This window comes from Ciconia boyciana, chromosome 5 (genome assembly GCF_034638445.1).
Source record: "Ciconia boyciana chromosome 5, ASM3463844v1, whole genome shotgun sequence".
NCBI lineage: Eukaryota > Metazoa > Chordata > Aves > Ciconiiformes > Ciconiidae > Ciconia > Ciconia boyciana.
Window position 1 is genome coordinate 56,189,486 of NC_132938.1, and position 18,433 is coordinate 56,207,918.

Sequence of the window (18,433 nt, forward strand, 5' to 3'; positions counted from 1 at the left end):
GAGACAGTTTAATTTTTACCATACCATTTTTAGTCAGAGGTTTTAGGATGCCTAACTTCGATCTAACTCCACCTTAGGTGATGGATTTAGTTTGTTGGTTGTGTTTTTTTTTTTAAAGTCTGTAACCACTGCTTACATTCATTTAGGCTCTATTTTTGTGGTGAGATCAATTACAGTACAGCTTGTATTTGCCCCTGGGGTTCTCCCCCCTTGCACAGGGCTTCCCTGCTGCCCTTTTGCAGGACCTCTATCAAATAACAGGGTTCTGCTCAGTTGGGTCTCCCTGCCAGCTGCTGTATTTGGGTTCAGGAAGATGACATCCTCTCCGGTTGCACTGTTGTGTTGTGCATAGTGATGAATAGATGCAACTGTTTGGTTTAACACATACATTTATTAATCTGGTTTCTGGAAACAGCTTCACACGTCTCCATAATAGAGCTGCGGATAACACTTGCATACTGATTTCAGAGAAACTTTAACTCCCCTTATATCTACGCTGATGTTCATTGTACGCATTTGTATCTGCTATTAATAGTGTCATCATGACTAGTCTGAATAGATTTTAATCTTGTTCTTGTTTAGCCAGCTGTGAAAGGAAGCTATAGCTAGTTAGGCAAAATGAGACAAGCATCTGTCAGAGACAGTGCCAGCCAGAAGTCCTTACCCTCATACCCCCCATCATCTTACGTGGAAACTTATCCTCCCCACTCCCTTTTTGTTGCTGTGTGCCTTGGTCCTCCCTGTTTCCCATATTTGAGCTCCGTTAGGTATAGTAACTGAAGTAAGTAATATTTACGCCATATTTTGTGTTGTGCTGTAAAGCCATATGCAAGTACCTACTCCAACTGTGTTCAGCTTGGGGACCTCTCAGGGTGAATCTAATTCGCCCTGTGATACCTATACCCAGAGGACATTGTAATTAAATAGGTTTGTACCAGTTGCAGCAATTTGGTTATATCCATTTCTTTTCCTAATAAAGCAACCTGCAAACACTTTTTTGGGCCAATCGCTTCTTGTTGTTTAATCCACTGTCACTCCTAGATGAAGCCTACATTGTAAACAGTCTGCGTCGGAGGTGGTGAAGTCAATGTGTTTGGTTTGAACTGGCAGTGTGCTATGAGCATGTCTTATTTTGGTTCATTCTTTCAATAATATATATTATATAATTCTTTCAATAATTGTATGTTTCTTCAATCAGTCTGCTTACTAAAAGGTTTAAGTTAATTTGGAACAAAGAGTAGCAAACTTTAACTACCAAATGAAAAAGGATGAACGCAGTGCTTCACATCTGGCTTTCAGTGCAATCCTTTGAAAAGAAAAGAAGATCCTTTCTCTTCTCTGAGGGACTTCAGCCTAGTCACCAGCTCTCCCAAACAGCGACTTTGTCCTATTAACAGTCACAGCCATCCATTCTTCTTCCAGCACTTGACATCCACCTTTCAACTGAAGTGGAGTGTCTGAGCACTTCTAGCCCTGACCACGCCAGTGCAGCAAGGAGGAAAAGAAAAACCATGTGATTAGGGAAATCCTTTATGTGAAAAAGAAACATGAGGAAAATTGTGTTTTCCTGAATGTGGCTGGTTCCAGGTTTTCAATCAAAATGCTCCTTTGTAGGAGCTGCAAATGGTTCCTCACAAATTGTTCTGTGAACATGAAAGGGAAAATAGAAACGCCATCTGCCCCTTGGAAAAGCAGAGAGAAAATTCACTGGGGGGCTTGTCCTTTCCTTGCCTTGCCAAAGTTGTTGCAGGTAGAAGGGATCCAATTCTTTGTTGGTAGGAGGCAGCTACTACAGCCATCAGTTGTTTCTAGATCGACAACCTGGTTTACTTCCTTGTGGTGTAAGCTGGCTTTTGTAGAGACCTACCTCAAGCTCACAGCTGAAATGAGACTCTGTACTGCACCTGGCCTGTAACACAGTTGGCATAGCCCTCACTGCGTAATGCGTAATTAATAATAACATGTTCTCGTTTTTAGTCACCTGCAACAAAGAACTGCAAGCCCCAGGACCTGTTTTACACAGAGAAAAGTATCGATTTTCTGGAGCTAGGTGAGATGTCAGTATGAATATAACTGTTACTGATATGCCTTTACAAGCAACGATAAAAATAACTCAGGAGCTCACTTCTGCCCAAATTTGGGATCTGCAGCTATAGGGTGGTTCATTCCCAAGAAGAAGGATTCCGAGAGGTGTTTTTTCTTTATCTTTAAATTCTAGTAATTGTAGTTAAAAAAAAAAAAAGAAGGGTAAGTGGGTATTAGACTCCTCACATTATTTCATCTCTTCCTTGCTCTTTGCTGCAGTGAAGGTCCTTCTGCTCTGGACTTGTTTTAGAAATTTCCGAGTTATTTTAGTTTCCTTAATGCAGAGGTTCGCACTTGGAAGCAATTGATCCTGCAGTATGACTATTAATGTCCAATTAAATTTGATATACTGTGAAAATGGTTTCACACTTTGACCAGGGGCATAAAGATTGATCGCTTCAATCGTAATGGGGCTGTGACTGAGCAAATGAAATTGGCCCAATGGTGGCAGCATAACATAAGAAATAAAATACAAAAGGATAAAGGAGTTCCTCTTCAGTACAGTTTTTAGGCTGAGTCATCACTGCCAAAGAGGTATCCTTGTTCTTTGGGGGTGGGGTTGCCTTTAAAACCAAAGCACGGCACTTATCTTGCTGTAAAACTGGAATGAAAAAACATTTTATTTTTTACTGTCAGGCAACCAGGCAAGGTCAGCACTTCGCACGAGATGGACCTTGTCTGACAGCCATCTGGTTAAGAGCCTCTGCTAGGACTTCAGAGCGGAAAAGGTAACATGCATTAGGGATCTTGTGTTAAAAACAGATGTTTTCTTAGATGTGAAGGCAAAACAGAATTTAGTGTGTGAAAGTCACTAGGTGGAGTTACTGCAGATGAATACAGGCATAATTATACAGCTATAAAATGACTGCCTTTAACAAGTAAGCTCTTTTCTAGCTTAAAAAAAAAATCCCATCCTGTCAAATTTTGTGGGGGTTTTGTATGTTCTGATAATTTCCTGATTATACATCATTGCACCTTTTCTAATTTTCTCACCTGGGGCTGGGCCTGCATGTTCTTGCATTTGTCTAAAACCCAACACATCAGACCCCATGCACCTGTGGAGGCCATGCAACTGAAGTAACAGGATGCTGAACATTTGCAGTGGTGAGTAGCGTTATCACTGCTTGTGAAGCACTTTCCTTCTCATGCAAAAAGCAGAAAGAAAAAAACTTCATCAAGTTTGTCAAATACAATGATTTACTGGTGGGGGCTTGCAGCACCTGGGAGCAGTCTGAAGAAAGAAATATTCAGCAGAGAGAGAGTTAAACATCAATGGTTTGAAAGGTTTCAGCAAGAGCATCTTCTCCTTTTCTATGACTCTGCGAGGGGATGTGTATTCATCCCTCTTATCTTAGTGAAGCAGCTGGGCTACTGCTACCATAAATCAGGAGCAAAACTAAGGGACGGTGATGGGGAAGACTTATGGCAGGGCGGCAGTGGTGCCTGGCGAGACGGGGAGCAGACAGGGTTAAAATGAAGCGCTCAGACCTCCTGCGGGAGGGAGAGATGGGGGACACAAAGCCCGCAGCGCGGCGGCGACTGGAGGGAAGGGACAGTGCCGATACCTGCCGGGCAAATCCTTCTCCAGGGAGTGGGAAACCCCCTGGCTCGACATGGAGCAGGTGGGAGGTAAGCGTGGGGCTGGGGTCGGGGTGGGAGCGCTGGCATTGGGGTGTTACATGACGCCCTGGACCCCGCAGCTGGCTGGGCACGCTGGGAAGCGATGCCAGCCCCTGAAAGCCACTGGTGCCAGGGTAGGTTGAAGCCACAGGGACCCACTTGCACACAACAGCTTCTCAAATGTGAGTCTTGCAATGCCTTTCTCAGCACCATGGCCTTGCCTGGACCTGATTGCAATGTCACCAAAGCCTCTGCAGAGTCCCTGGGGCTTTCTGCTCACCAGCACGGGAACGCAACGCAGGACTCGCCAATAGTTGTTGCAATGCAGAGTTTGCTAGTGCACAGTAACGTGGCATCTTCCAGCACAGTCATTATGGGTGGGATTTTTAGCTGTTCCTCTTGATCACCTTCTTGATCCTGATCACCTGGCTTTGGCACATGGGTGAAGGTGCAGGCGAGATGGCCGAAGCTGCTGTAGGAACCGGGTTGGTTAAATACGCATGCACAGCCTGGTTGGCTCCCTCACTGCCTGGTTTGCCGGTGTAGCCTCACCGATACCACGGGGCTTCCTCTTGCTTTAGAGCAGCCCGAATGATGCAAGGTCTGAAACATGCAAAGTAGTTTCCAAATGAGTCACCACGGAAGAAAAGGGTGGGGGTGAGCAACCGAGACCTCCCCCCAAGACTACGAAGGTGGTTTCAGGCCAGTGGTCCGCTTCCCACCACTGCGTGGGGCAATGCAACAAGCTCCCTGCATTCCTGCGTTGGTGGTAGACTAATGCTTATTGCCCGGCTGGGGTCTCCGAGGAGCTCTCGGTTTCAGGGACCACTGGTACACTGCACCTTTGGTCCCTGCTGCTGACCATGAGGGTGAGGGGCTGCAGACAATCAGCTTGGAGGAAGCCCAGGGGACTTGCACCTCCCTCCTCCATCCCTCGTGCGGTGAGATCTCACTTCAGGGTGCCCCCCCTCCGTCAGTAGCTGCTTCTTGAGAAACATCATTACGTTTCCCCTCTCTCTTGGTCTTGGAGACATTTAAAACAGCACATTTACCTGAACACAGATGTAGTCACAGCCACAGCAGAGGGCAAAGAAGTACCCTATCTCCTGCAACCACCTGAACTGTTCCCTGACATATTCCAGCCTCTGCAACAGTGACAAAATAGGACAGCAACAGTGGTAGGCAGTGCATGGTGGCTGTGTGAAAGCAGCCTCTCACTCAGCAGCCTTTGCTCTTCAGAAAGGCTGCCCTTCCCTTCTCCAGAGGTCTGCGCACAGCCTTGCCTGAGCTGGACCCTTAACATCAGCCACGTCTCCACCAAGGAGCACTTCTTACCATATTTCTAGCATCACAATTTTTTTCAGGAGTATAATTTCCTCCTCTTAAATAAGACAAAAGTGTTCAGCAGTAACTAGATCGATCTATGACTTGCATTTCCCCTTGGAGCTGCCATTGGCTTACAGGGATTTACGTACCCATCAGTGCTTTCAGGCCCTGCAGGTCCCTGGTGCGTTACAGGAGAACTTTTTTGTCAAAACATCTGGGAATCATCCCTGTCCAAGCAATAGCATCAGACGGGCTGAATGAGGGGTCTCAAACAGAACAGCAAAATTTCCTACATCCCTAAGCTCGTCAGCTAGAAAATAAAATGTTGGGGCATTTGCATGTTATTATTGCTTACCTATTTTATCTACTTAGCCTAATTAGCTAACTAGGCTCATTTAATCCTCAGCATTCACTAATCCCAATTAGAGGTGGGCCTGAACCAGGACCTGGGTCCCAATTAGGAGTTAACAAGCTCTTGGCAGCCTACTGCCTCCAGCAGTCTCTGCAGCTGATCACAGTATGTGGGAGCACAGGAGCCCCCGCAAAACAGCGAGAAAATGCTGGACCCACACCACCTCTGCCCTCAAGCTCTCCAGACAGCTGAGAAGCAGATCAAGACCTAAATGTATCTTTTGCTTTGCAATGGTCTGCATATACCTTGTGTGCCGTACCCCACAAAATGAGGGGGAGTTGGTTTTTGCACCCATCTGTATCAGTCGCGTCAAACCCTCTGTAGTGGCCAGAGGAGCCCCCGGGTGTTAAAACTCTTGCATCTCGTCATCCTTTCCAGCTGCTTCTTGTCCCCTTGGCTCATTCTGAGCATGGCATGGTGACAAACCCACATACATGCTGCAGTCACTATTCACAAGTGCCTGTAGCAATAAATTATGCACAGATGAAGAAGTGCGCTTGTTCTGCGACAGCCATGGTCACCCTGATGGGGCTTAGGACCTGTTTCTGACTTGGCCATTGAAATGGGACTGCTTGTATCTGCTCTGCTCCTGCATCTGCAAGAGAGGGACAGTGGCGTGCAGGGAGCCTGCAGGCGCTTCGGCACGTCCCCAGGAAAACCAGACCCAAGAGTCCGGTGTTGCTTGCACCGAAGTTGCAGAGCTGAAGGACAAGTCAAGTAGTAGCAGTCTCCTTCAGATCACGCACCATCGGCATGGTTTCTCTCAGCACAGGGTCACACTGAGAAACCTGATCATCACTTGCCTCCGGTATTGTTTTCAAAGACCCATGTCTTCCACCTGGGACCGTACCTGGCCTCCATCTCCCCATGTAGTAGGGAAGGGTTTTACCTTCTGCAGTGCTGGCACCATTGGCGAGACACGCTCCTTTCCCCCGCGGGGAGGCAAAGGGCTCCTGGTAAATCGTGCGGGCAGGAGGCTCTGCGTGGGGCTCCGACAGCCTTTCCTAACCCTCCTCTTCTTTCCCCAGTCAGGGATCTCTGACCCCGCCAAGATGTGGTTGCTCAAGTTGCCAGCTCCTCTCTCTGGAAGCTAATAGCTAGCACACTGAGCAAAGAAAATCCAATTTGGCATCAAAAAGCAAACAGCCCAGTTCTGGTCTCTTATCTTTTTTTCCTGCTGGTGCAGTACATCAGGCTTTTCACTGATTTATACCTTGGATGCAAGAAGAGTTTCAGATGCAAGGTTATGCTCCTGTCAGGTGTGGACATTGGGCTATGTGTCCTCACTGTAACACGGGATGAAAGGGTTTATGAACTGGGGACGTTCACAAAGGGAGCGTTCACGTCCGTACGGCGATGCTGCGGTCAGCGATGGGCAGCAGTGGGTCGAGGACCCAGCTGCCTGGGGAATGAGGCTCCTTCTGGCAAACCCCCTTGACGAATTACTCATAAAAGCCTGATGCCACCTTACGATTTTTATTTTCTTCAAGAGGACTGCTAGAAAATGGAATGACTGTAGTTTCCTTTGCTGTAGCAGAGCTTAAAGGGGATTTTAACTCTGGAGCTGGTCTGCTGCTCGCTGAAGTTGGTGGTGCCTTTTCTGCCAGCTTCCATGGGTGCTGGAACAGGCTCTCTATCAAAGGCAACTTTGATTTTCTGTGCTCGTGTGAGGCTTTCCTCCCATTTCCCTTTGGGGAATAGCTTCAGGAGGCTTCAGAGCTCAGATGAAATATTTCCTGTAGCTGGTCCTCAGCTTCTTTTTCTCTTTGCATCATGACTGCTTCTCTCTTTTACAGTCAGCAGCTGTAATAACCGCTGGCCTCCTCCTGCTGTACATCCCACTGTGCTATGAGGAATTCCACTTCCACGTGGCTCACGTGTACGCTCGCCTGGGGTACCCCAACGCCCAGCACATCGTGGGACAGAGGTATTTGCAAGGTAATATTTCTCCAAGCCATGGCTAATTTGCTGCCAGAGTATGTATGGGTATAAGCCAGAAACACAAACGTGGCTCTACGCTATGTAGTACACCACCACACTGATGGATTTTGGACACCGTATTTTATATCCTAACTATTACTTTCCTACCTTGTCTCACACCCAGGAGCTGGAGTGGAAAAAAATGAGGACATGGCCATGCACTGGTTCAGGTGAGGTGCAAAAAAACCCCAACACTTGCCATGGCAAATTGCCCTCTCCTGGGGAAAGGCTACCATGGGGTGGGAGGAGGAAAAAGAGCCGGCAGTGCTTTGAGGGGAGAGCCACACTGAGCTGTCCTGTGCTGGTGGGAGGGAGGTGCACGGGGCGGCAGCGGGGAGACCAGGAGCTCCCAACTTCTTGCTGTCGGTTGGATGCTTCGCTCCGCTTTCCTCACCTGCTATTACTATTTTTTAAATCAGTGGAGGCAAGTAAGTATCTCGCCAGTGAGAGTGCAGAGGGATGCTGGTGCTGCTGCACAGCCTTTTTGGGAGGTTCGAGCTGTAGGTGGGCAGCAGGAAGAATGCACAGGTGCAGGAGGGGAGAGGGCCAGGAGCTGCTGAGGCAACGGAAAATCAGGTTACGGCAGCGTATTAATTTCCTGCTCTCGGCACACGCTCCCAAGAGGTTTCTGCCACGTAAGCGAGGCAGCCGTGCCCAGCGTTGCTGCGGTACCTGCCGTTGTTACACCCACGGCGGGGGCCTGGGCTGCATCCCCCAAAACCATCCTGGTCCTGCTGAGAAACAGGAAGGATGAGGGCCAGGGAAAGTTACTGTGCTACCCAAAAAGCAGGGGGGAGGGGGGGCACATTGGATGTTTCCTCTGTGTTGGCTCAAGGTGTAGAACAGCATCAAGCTGCAGGATTTTTAAGGCTGAAATAACCGTGCCGGTGACAGCAGGGGTTGTGAAACAAGAAGTCATCTTTAAGGACGTCCGTACTTAGAGAGATGCTGAAGCCTTGGCACCTTTCTGAATAAGGATGTTTCCCAAATCAGAGCCTGAAAATTTTAAAGGGATCACTTCCAGGACTCTGATTTATACATACCTGTTTCTTTCTTTGCTCTTACCTCGCTTTAAAACATTCAAACTCAGGTTGTCTTCTTCTGTACTTTCTCTTACCACTTTCTTTGCTTCTCTCTTCCCCGCTGTAGGCAGGCTGCGGGGCAGGGCCATCCCCACTCCTCCTTCAACCTGGCGGTGGGGGCACTCAGAAACATGACCGTGGCACTCGAAGGAGGGTAACCTGAGCTATTCCTCTTCCTTTCCCTCACAGCTGTGTTCCCAGCTCCTCCTGGGGAGGGAGGCAACCCGGTACTGTAGATATTCCATGCATGCAGCTACTCCAGCATTCCTAATGCTCTCTCCTTGTATTGTCAGTAATGCAGCCCTACCTGCGGCAAGAAAACTGAAAATCTCAGTTAGCCCAACGAGGTTTTAAAAATTAGGTGCCACAGTACCTAAAATGCCTGTGGTCTGATTACATATGCATTTCCATTGGTGATTTCCCAGTCAAGGCAAGGGACAAGGCCCATACCAGTATACAAAGAGCTATTGAAGCGACGTGCGACTTTTCTGCTAGAAAGACCTGTCTGTCTTTCTGGGGGAGCCCCCTTTTCACTCTCCTTCCTGTCCAGCAAAGTCCGTGCTCAGACATACATGCTCAGACCACAGGGAAAAGCAGAAAGAGAATCAGATCATTTTCTGAATAGTGGAGGGTTAACTTTACAGATGCTTTCAGATCCAGTAGCTGTGGTCCTTCTATAAAAGCCTGGGTAAAAAAACTTAGCTAGGAATGAATCAAACCTCCTCCTAGATTTTCTTGATGAAGGTTTCATGTCCTTCAGGGAAGTGGAGAAACTCCTTGGTGTGGCAGCAGCCCACAGGCTCCAAGAAGCTCAGCAACTTTTGGAAAACATCCTCAAGAGCAGAAACCTTCCCTGAACGACCGTTGCAACACCGATGCTCGTCCAACCTTGCCTTCTTCTGCACTTAGCAACCCCACTTTCTCCTTGCTGAGTGTCTAGTCTTTAGGCATTTGAATCCTTCATCGGACATTACATTTGCTTTGCACTGGATCTCCACGGTCAGATCTATGGAAGTGATGTGTTGCTGCTCCTTCTTTTGCTTCCTGGCTCACCACTTCTGAACAGCACTGGAAAGGTGGGGTGGAGGAGACAAATAGCCTTCAGGGTTACGCTGACGATGGGCATATGGATGTTATTGAAAAAAGCACTGCTAGTGTTGCACCAACTCATCTGCTAATACTAAGTTAGATTCAAATATTGATCTGGGCTTGATGCGGTGTTGCTTGTGCATTTGTGCTGCGTGTATTTCTTGCTCTGCTTGTGCATTGCAATAAATGGTCACGACTGAGGCTTTATCACTGTAAATCAGCATGACATGCATGCATGATGTCATTTGTAATAGAAATGACAGTGATTTAATAGAAAATATAAATAATGCCCTCACTTAATAGCTATCGTTCCTTATCAACGTTACCATTGCCATGCCGGTTTCGGGGAAAAGTAATTCAATTTAATGGAAACTGCCTTCATTTTCAGGGTGGTCTTGGTTTAAAACCACAGTGGGAGCAATTGCATTTCACGGGAAGTGCACTCACTAAACAAAGATCCGCAGCGTTTTGCTAGCAATGAAATTGTTTCCCAGGGCTGCCTTTGTTGGTGTGCAATATTTCCTTTTTTCCTACCGTGATTATCCAGCTCACTTGTTGCATTACACGAGGTCCTTGCTCGAGGCCACGCTGGTGAGCCTGAGACCCGGGGGCTGCTGCTGAGAGAGCAAATGGGACAGCAAGCCCGTGGCGGAGGCCAGGCTTTCGTTTCCAAGAATTGCTTTTGCAATTTGTGACTCGTAGGTAAAGGCGTGAAGGATTTTGCCCAGGCTCCTGTTTCCCCGTCTCCTCTCGGGTGCGAGCCTCAGTATCTTTCTAGGGTGATGCCGGCAACACCTGGGGGGCATCCCGCAGGCACATCATGCCGGCACCCAGCGCAGCGGGGGCTGGTGGCCACACGTTAGGCGAGGGATGGCCGGGCTTTGCCTCTTCTCCGCCTGGCTGTCCCCAGGCTGGGCCCCTTGGGGCCAGCTCTGTCTTGCTCCCAGGAGGAGAGGACAGAGCGGAGGAGCCCTGTGGCCTGGCTGTCCTTCTGCCTCCCCCAGCTCGTCCCTGGCAGCACCTGCTGCAGACCAACGCTCTCTGTTTGCAGTGCGGTCGCCTGCTCCCCCCGCCCGCTTTTCTCCTTTCTCTTTCCCTTCTGCGCTCCCTCCCACGCATCTCTTTATTAAATCTGGTACCACAAAACCCGCAGCAGAGCAGAGCACCAGGCGAGTTCCTCCCTTCCCTCCCCCTCAAGCAGAAAAGCAAGACAGCGTTTGCCAGCTCAAAAAGGAGCTTATTTCCATGGCCTCTGCAGCAGCTGTGGACCGGGACCCCAAGCCAGGACCCTTTGAAGGCAGAGGAATATTTCCCTTGGCATGAGGCTAGTGCTGCATCATGTCTCATACCCACTTTTTTTTCTCATACAGTAAACATGCATGAGCTGTAGCTCCTGATTTGGAAACTAGACCTATGCTATATGTCTTGTATATAGAGAGACGCACCCGTTGAGTGCAGTGGGCATCCATTTCAGGCCTGCGGTACCCTGCTTTTTGCATCTGCGAGCAGGAAAACCTTGTATTTGTCCCCACAAACCAGCATCCACCAGGCAAATGGCGTGAGGGGCTGTGTCAGAAGCCCTCCAAAACCTGGACCCGCGGTGTCTGTTGACTCTCCTCTACACCCAAAGTCATCCCCCTTGTTTTCTCCATCCTCCCTAGCCACAGCAGCCAATGTCAGAGGGGCATTCAAACATGGTCGGGGAGAGCTGTGCCCTGCTGTGTGCCTCTGCCAGCCGGTGATGGTCAAATTCACACCGCTCTCCTATGGTCACCAGCTCCGGGATGATGCTGCTAGCTGCCCAGGTTTGGCGTACGGCACTGCCTCGGCGAGCAGCAGGCGTACTAACCTGGGTATTTGAATAGTGACTGTGCCGTGGGCCTGGTGGGCAGGGTCATTGCATTTCACAGGACGTAAGAAATCACCTTTTTCTGTCCCCCAGTCAAAGCGAGCGAGCAGGTTTTTGTGCACTGATCAATTTTCCCACCTGAACCGTATCATTGCCCAGCACCAAAACGGGCATTAACACCAACCGTGAGACTCTGCAGCTACCGGGCGACAAGTCAGCCTCGAGGTTCACGCTGCCTTTGCTTCAGTGGTAAGGTGCAATATCAGCACGTTACTCGTTTTTGCTGGTTATTTTGTTCGCTTTCTCAAAAAAAGCTGTTTTGGAATATTATATTTTTCCTTTATGTCAGCTGTAGTTTCCTTACTGGTACGCATGGTCTTAAACACTGGGCGAATGACTTATCATCCAATGCTTTCCAGGTAGCCTCTTTTTTTAATAAGGAATAGTAAGAGCTGGAAAATAAATCACAAGCAACCTTGCACACATTTCAACAGAAAAAAAAATAACTGCAAATTTAATAAAGCCAGTTATCAAACAGCAGTGGGAGAAGGCTATTGCAACTCAATGCGGTGCCGAGACTTCACCAAGAAAAGATGTTCACTGGTTTCATGCAATTTGCAGAATTAGCGCTTGCATTTCCACCCTCGCACCGCCTCCCCTGAGACACGAGTGTCTCCCACCCTAATTGCTGTCCGTACGATTTCCTCCTGGATTTCCTTTCAGTCCAATCCCATGAAACACGGTTTAGCAGTCAATGGCCGAGGGTGTGCACATCCACATTCCTCCTACCTTTTTTCCCTTTTTCCCCACCAACCTGCCTCGCCAGGGCTGCGTTGGCTCCCCGTGGGTGCGGGCACCCGGTCACGGGGCGCTTGTCCCCCGTGACGCCGGCTGGACCTCCCCAGCAGCTGCCAGCCCTCTCCTCCTTGGCACTGCCTGTATGCAGGCAATTAGAAGGATTTTCTTTCCCAAAACACAGCTCTAATTATAATCTAATTCAGCTTATTTGAAGTACATTTTGGTAGCATTTCCATTATGCAAATATCAATTTATTATCCTCACATTATGTTTTGACTACAGTTGTGTTGCTAATTAGAGGCAATTTAACTGCTTTAAAAACCCCCATCCTTTCCCCTCCATGCACCCTTACTTCCTCACAAACCACACAGAACAGACATTTAGCACGGAGTCAGTGATGAAAACCTGCAGTTATCAGCTCCATTTTCATCACTCTAATTGACTTTCATTATGTTAGAAGCCACTTAGAAAGTACAGATTTTTCTGATTTACTTGGGTTTGGGGACGGAGGCACGAAAGAGAGGAGGGCGACTTACTCCAGCTGCGTTTCTAACATTTTTCCACCCAAACCTTCAGGTGGGTTTGGTGTGGCTGCCTGCTCTCAGTAACCAGGCACGCTGTTGCCTTTGGCTGTGGGAGGAAAATTATAATGATAATGGTGCTGCTCTGGGAAAGATGGTACATTTCAGGGATAAGAGGGAGGAAAGCTGACCCCAGGGGTCTGGGATAAAAACCTCCTAAAACGGGCTCTGGCGAAGGGGTTTGTGTGCCCCGCCAGCAGAGGCACTGGGAAACTGGGGCAAAACCCCAGGAAAGCAGCAATTCCCATCTGCTCTGGACAAGCGCAACTGGGGGATGATAAGTTTGGTTATGGGGCCTGCCCAACTTGGTGTGGGCCTTATAAGATGGGCAATGGAGATTTTTTTTTGGGGGGGGAAGCGAGGCAGCCGTGGGGAGGTGTGTGGGAATAGGGACTGGGCAGTGGGAGTTTATAGAGGGCTGAGCGCCTGCCAATCTGTCACTGACATCCTGAAAAAACCCCACAGGGTTATTCCTCCCAACGCCTTTTAAAATGACCATGACTTCTGACCGCTTTTCTTCTGCAAACTTTTCTGTTGGGCGTGTTAGACGTGTCTGCTACCACGGCTCAGGGCAGGAAGGGATCCTGCACCCTACGTGGGCAGCACAAAGGTTTCTGCCTCCCAAAGCATCTCCAGGGCCATCCCTGTTTGATGTGGCTGGCATGTTTTCTGACCGTGGAAATGTTTTTTTACCAAAGGTTTTGAGGAGCTCTCAGAGCTTCCCAGACAGATGACTTCTGGTGGGGGGGCGGGAAGGAAGCGTTATTGCCCGTAATAAAAGCCCATCAAAACGATCAAACCCATAGATGGCTAAAGAAGCTGTGCAGCTCTGGCTTTGAAGTGTGTGCTTCAGCAGCAGCTGAACATTAGGGGTCCCCAGTGGACTTTCAAAAGCTTTGGGGGGGGGGAGAAAAAAACCCCCAAAACTGAAGCCTTCCTGACTTTCTCTACAATATAAATCCCAATACCCCACCCACTTACCAGGCGAGCTCTGTTGATACCAAGGGCGAAACAACAGCATTAATGCTCTGACGTAAAGTGAAGACAGCAGCCGCCGCGCTGTGCCTACAGAAACCCTGGGCTCTCAGGGAGGGCCTTTTCTCCCTGCCCAAAGTCAAGCTTCAGAGCTTTCTGCCCTGTTTTGTTCTTAATTGCAAGTGCTATTGCAGTGTGAAGGGTTCTTTTTGTTTTGCTGCCTTTTTTCCCCCCCTCCTTTTAATTTATTTTCCTCAGGAGACATTATCTTTCATTCGCGGAGCAAATTCAGTGTCCCCGTAATGGAGGCTTAATGGCCACGGGCAGGCGCGGGGGAAGCTGCCGCGGCACTGCCACGCTGTGCCAAACCTCCTCCGGCCGGCAAGGAGCCGGGCTTTTCCTGCGGGAGAGGATTAGGCAGCTCGTTTGCACTTGTCGCATCCATCAGATGTCTTAAGTGCATGGGACGTCCCAGCTGTCCCCCATCCTGCTCTCCTGCCCCGTGAAACACCGCGGGTCCTTCACTGGTGCTGTGATGGGAGCACGGCTCAACCTCCGGGTCGCAGCCACGCGAGGGAGGGTGGGCACAAGGAGAGGCCAAGCGTCGGCATCCGTGTCTGGACGGGAGCTAGCAAGGCTCTTCCCAGCCCAGCTCAGCACTGGTGGTACTGGGAACGGTGCCCCTCTTTCCTTATCCCTCCAGTGAGTAATTAGCGAGCGTTTGCAGATTGCCAAGCCCCAGGAGATCTCACCCCTGCCCGAGTGCCGAAGCGGTGGGCTTTGGCCGACAGGAGGGAGATGCAGACCCAAGCAGGTCTCACGCAAGCGCCAGGCAAGCGCAGAGCACCGCATGCAGATCCCCCCACGATCAGCGTTTTGTGGAGCGCACAGGGCCTGCAAAAGGTCTCTGCGTCTTGGGAATCCTGCTTAAAGCCCCTGGGTATGGCGTTGGTGTGACTCTGGCCGCTGGGAGGGGAGGAGATTTTACCTACAGCGCAGACAACTTCAAGAAAGCCATTTTGTTATGTATCCCGCTACTGAATAGCAGTGCTTTAAATTAAGGAGCTCCCCAGAAAGGGCAGAGACAGTGGATTTGTCTTCCTGAGGCTAAAATGAGTGTTTTGATACAAGTGTCCAACAAGAGCCTGACAACCCTTTAAAGGGCTGTCATTTCAGCGTCCTGCAGCTGACAGCTCTGTAATTCAGCTCTCGGACAGTATCGCATAAGATAACCCGCATTGCTTCCCCTCACAGATTAAAAAGGGAGAAATACCATAATACTGTATCTTTAGTGCATTAAGAATTTCTTAATGCAAGACAGATGCAAGACAAGCATTACATTTCTGCTTGGTCAGCGTTCTGCACGGGGCGCTTTCTGGCAGCTGCTCCCAGCAGGATTTAGGACCTTTTGCAAACACCGTCTCTGCCATGCAGTGAATACTGCCAGAACAGGGCTTAGCAACCCCCCCTTTCCGTTCACAAACCCGTTTTTTAACGGCAGAAGTGGCAAAGCCTTGAAACTACTGAAGGTTATCCGAAGGCAGTATTAATTAAAGGTGGGTATCAGCCCTTGCGGCCCCCCCGGGAATAACCCCTCGGCACAAGGCTGAGTGGTGCCGTGGTGCAGGGGACGCCGCGGCTCACGACGGCTGCCAGCGTGGTGTTAGCCCCGGCACAGCATCGCATCCCCGCAACACAAGCCCAGCCTTACGGGGAGACACCAAGGTCTGTCTGGCCTCATACCCTGCCCTGGATGCACACGGAAGAAAATCAGTGCGATGCAAAAACCAGGCTGCATGGAGATCTCCACCATAAAATAACATCTAAATATTTTCAGGTTGTGTCAGTTTCCCTCATGCTATCAAGGTGCCTCTGAGGGAAGTTTTCTTCTGGCCCCCTGTAACAGCAGGTTACCAGCTATTCCTCAGGATGGTCTATGCCTTCCCGTATAGCCTCATGTGCAGCGTGCAGCCTGCCGGCTCCGAGAGCCAAACTGTCTTCGCGTTGAATTGGGCTGCAGTTCTGCCTCGCCAGAAGAAAGATGTGGGTCCACACCTGGGGGGGGCAGAATTTGTCACCGGATAGTAAAATAAATGATGGATATTAACGCCAAATGCAATTATCCTTGGGGTATTCCCAAAGGCAGTAAAGCATCTGTGATTCCCTGGCTCTGTGAACTTTCTTGCTATTGGGTATGTCAATAAATACTCCTGAGCATTCAAAGCCAAACCTACTTGGGAAATGGCTTAAGCGCAGGCAGAATAAGCATCTTCCAGTGCTACAAATCCTAACTGGGACTTACTGAAAACCTGGAAATAAAACATCATCAAGCTTGAAGTTTTGAACGTGGCACCGCCTTTTCAAACCCATTTCTGAGCGGCTGATTCCCTCAGCCACAAGCCGGGGATCAGGGCACCCTCACTAGCTGTGAGCTTTACCCTGTCCCAATAAACAAGGATTCACTACTTTTTTTTTTTTTTTCCATGCTTGAGGCATCGGGAAGGAAAAGCACGATGCCTTCCCACCCAAGCCTCCCTTAGTGCTGAGGATAATTGCCATCTGTTTCCCAGTTTGCTCATGATTAGGCAGGGGGATTGGATAAAAACCTGCCACATGCTGCACAAACTGGCTGGAAAACACCTACCTGTGACAGGTCACTAATACTAATCAGCTGTGACTTGCTCCCTCCTTTCTGGGAGAGGGTGAAGGTGGCAGCTTCGCAGCTGCGGACCCCCCGATTCACCCCTCTCTGCTCCGCCGAGTGCCCCCGGTGCACGTCCTGTGGCCGGGGCTGGGAGGGGAGGATGGCTTTGGGAATAAATAGGCTGCAGCACAAGAAAAAGTTCCAAAGCCGGATTTTCAGGAGGCTTTTAGGAAATCCCCATTGCTTTCGGGAAGGCCTGGGTCCAGACCCTCTCTGGGAGATTTCTGGGGATGGCTTTGGGCACATGCTGTGGCAGAGCACCAGGGAAGATGTACAGCCACGGCCGGGAAATCTTGGGGACAGCCACAGCTTAGAAGAAACGCAGTGATGAACAGCGCAGCAGTTTGTACAGTCAGCAGCCCCCCTTAAAAATAGGCGATGCTAGCGCCTATTTTGCCATCCACTGCCATCCAAATCTCCATACGCCCCTGCCCAGAGGTGGTGATCCAGCCTCGAGGCTGCCAAGAAGGTGGGATGGGCCGGAGGGAACGGGAGGAGGTGGAGGCAGCCCTGGCAGGAGCTGTGCGGTGGAGGCAGAACTGCAGCCCCAGCCTCAGCACGGGACCGCAGCCCTTCACCTGCCCCCCTTTGCAGAAGAGCTGGGAGTGACTCAGTCACAAAAACCCAAGGGAAAACTTTGGCAGGCCACAAAGGTGGGACCCAAGCAAGCTATTAGATGTGGGAGCAAGGCAAAAATCAGATGCTAAGGAAGGGGACGGGTTGCAGCCATAGCGGTGAGTTCCCAAGAGTGACGTGCCTTTGAGGTTTTCTGTAAGATGATCTCTAGATTTATAAGCTACAAAGCTCTGAATGTTGTAATGACACAATCAGTATAATGGTGGTACCCTAAATTTTTGGCTGTTTTCATCAGTGTTAATCTTCCATACTTCAGTCAGTCAGAACTTACTACATAAAACAGGATTGCGTCCCTGTAGTGGCTTCTAATTGCTGTGAAAATTTCCCCAATTATCCAAAACCATAATCAGGAAAATATTCCATGCACATACGAGTCATTACCCAAACACATGTGATCCTGGTCCTCCACTGAAATGTAGTCAAAGCTCCACTGATTTCACTGGCCAGGGAAGAACTAAGGAGATGCAACATGCACCCTATTAAGGGCTGACCTGCAACATGGGAAATGTCTCATAGATTGATCCAAATGTGTCTCTATCCCACTTTTTGGGGAACTATGTCAGTATTTCATGGAATATAAATGTAAATCCTTACAGAAAGCCATGATCCTTCTTATCACTTTTCTGCCTTAAGCCTAACAAAGAAAAGAAGCAGGAGCAGCTATGAAAATAAGAGACCCTACGAGATCCGTGCGGCAGCAAGGCATGACTGTGAAGTAGGCCATGCCGCATCCTGCAGCTGGAGCCTCCGTTTGATGGTGCGAGACCCCGCGGAGCTGGAACAGAGGCGGAACCGCAAGCGTGGAAGATAAGAGCGATATAAAACGACGGCCACGAGAAGCGAGCTGCTTCCTGCATCATATCAATCATTGCTTTGGCAAGATGGCTCCAAGCAAGAGAGTGCGTTATCAGTAACGGAGCAGAAGATAAATGATGTTTGTAATACCTCATCGCACCGAGGGTTAACAGCATAGTAAAACATCAATGCAGCGTTATTACCTCCAAGACATAACTGCGTGGCATGTTGTGCGGCACCTGCTGAGGATTAAGCATCTCACTAAAGTCATCCCCTGACACAAAGTCGCTACAGCAGTCATTACCGACCGTGCTGCCTCAAAGCGGCACAAAATACGGCACGCTAAAGCAGCAACGCTGCGGCTGCGGCTGGCCCGGGGTGGGGGAAGGCTTTCCCCGCCAGCAGCACCGCACTCCTCGCTGCGAGAAGCTTTTATTTCCTTGAGTTGCCCCAACAGCTCGAGAGCAGAGTCCACAGCACTTGATAAACCCCCAAGACGAA

At 49.5% G+C, this 18,433-nt stretch overlaps 1 long non-coding RNA gene across 2 annotated transcripts; it reads left to right on the forward strand.

The window, feature by feature from the left end:
• Window positions 1-2,649: 2,649 nt before the first annotated feature.
• On the forward strand, window positions 2,650-9,790 carry LOC140652393 (uncharacterized). 2 transcript variants are annotated; one of them, XR_012042763.1, is made up of 5 exons: window positions 2,650-2,813; window positions 7,240-7,381; window positions 7,548-7,593; window positions 8,573-8,732; window positions 9,266-9,790. It is a non-coding gene; the product is annotated as an uncharacterized lncRNA (long non-coding RNA). The 2 variants fall into 2 exon arrangements; XR_012042762.1 differs by having other exon boundaries at window positions 8,573-8,659.
• Window positions 9,791-18,433: the final 8,643 nt, after the last annotated feature.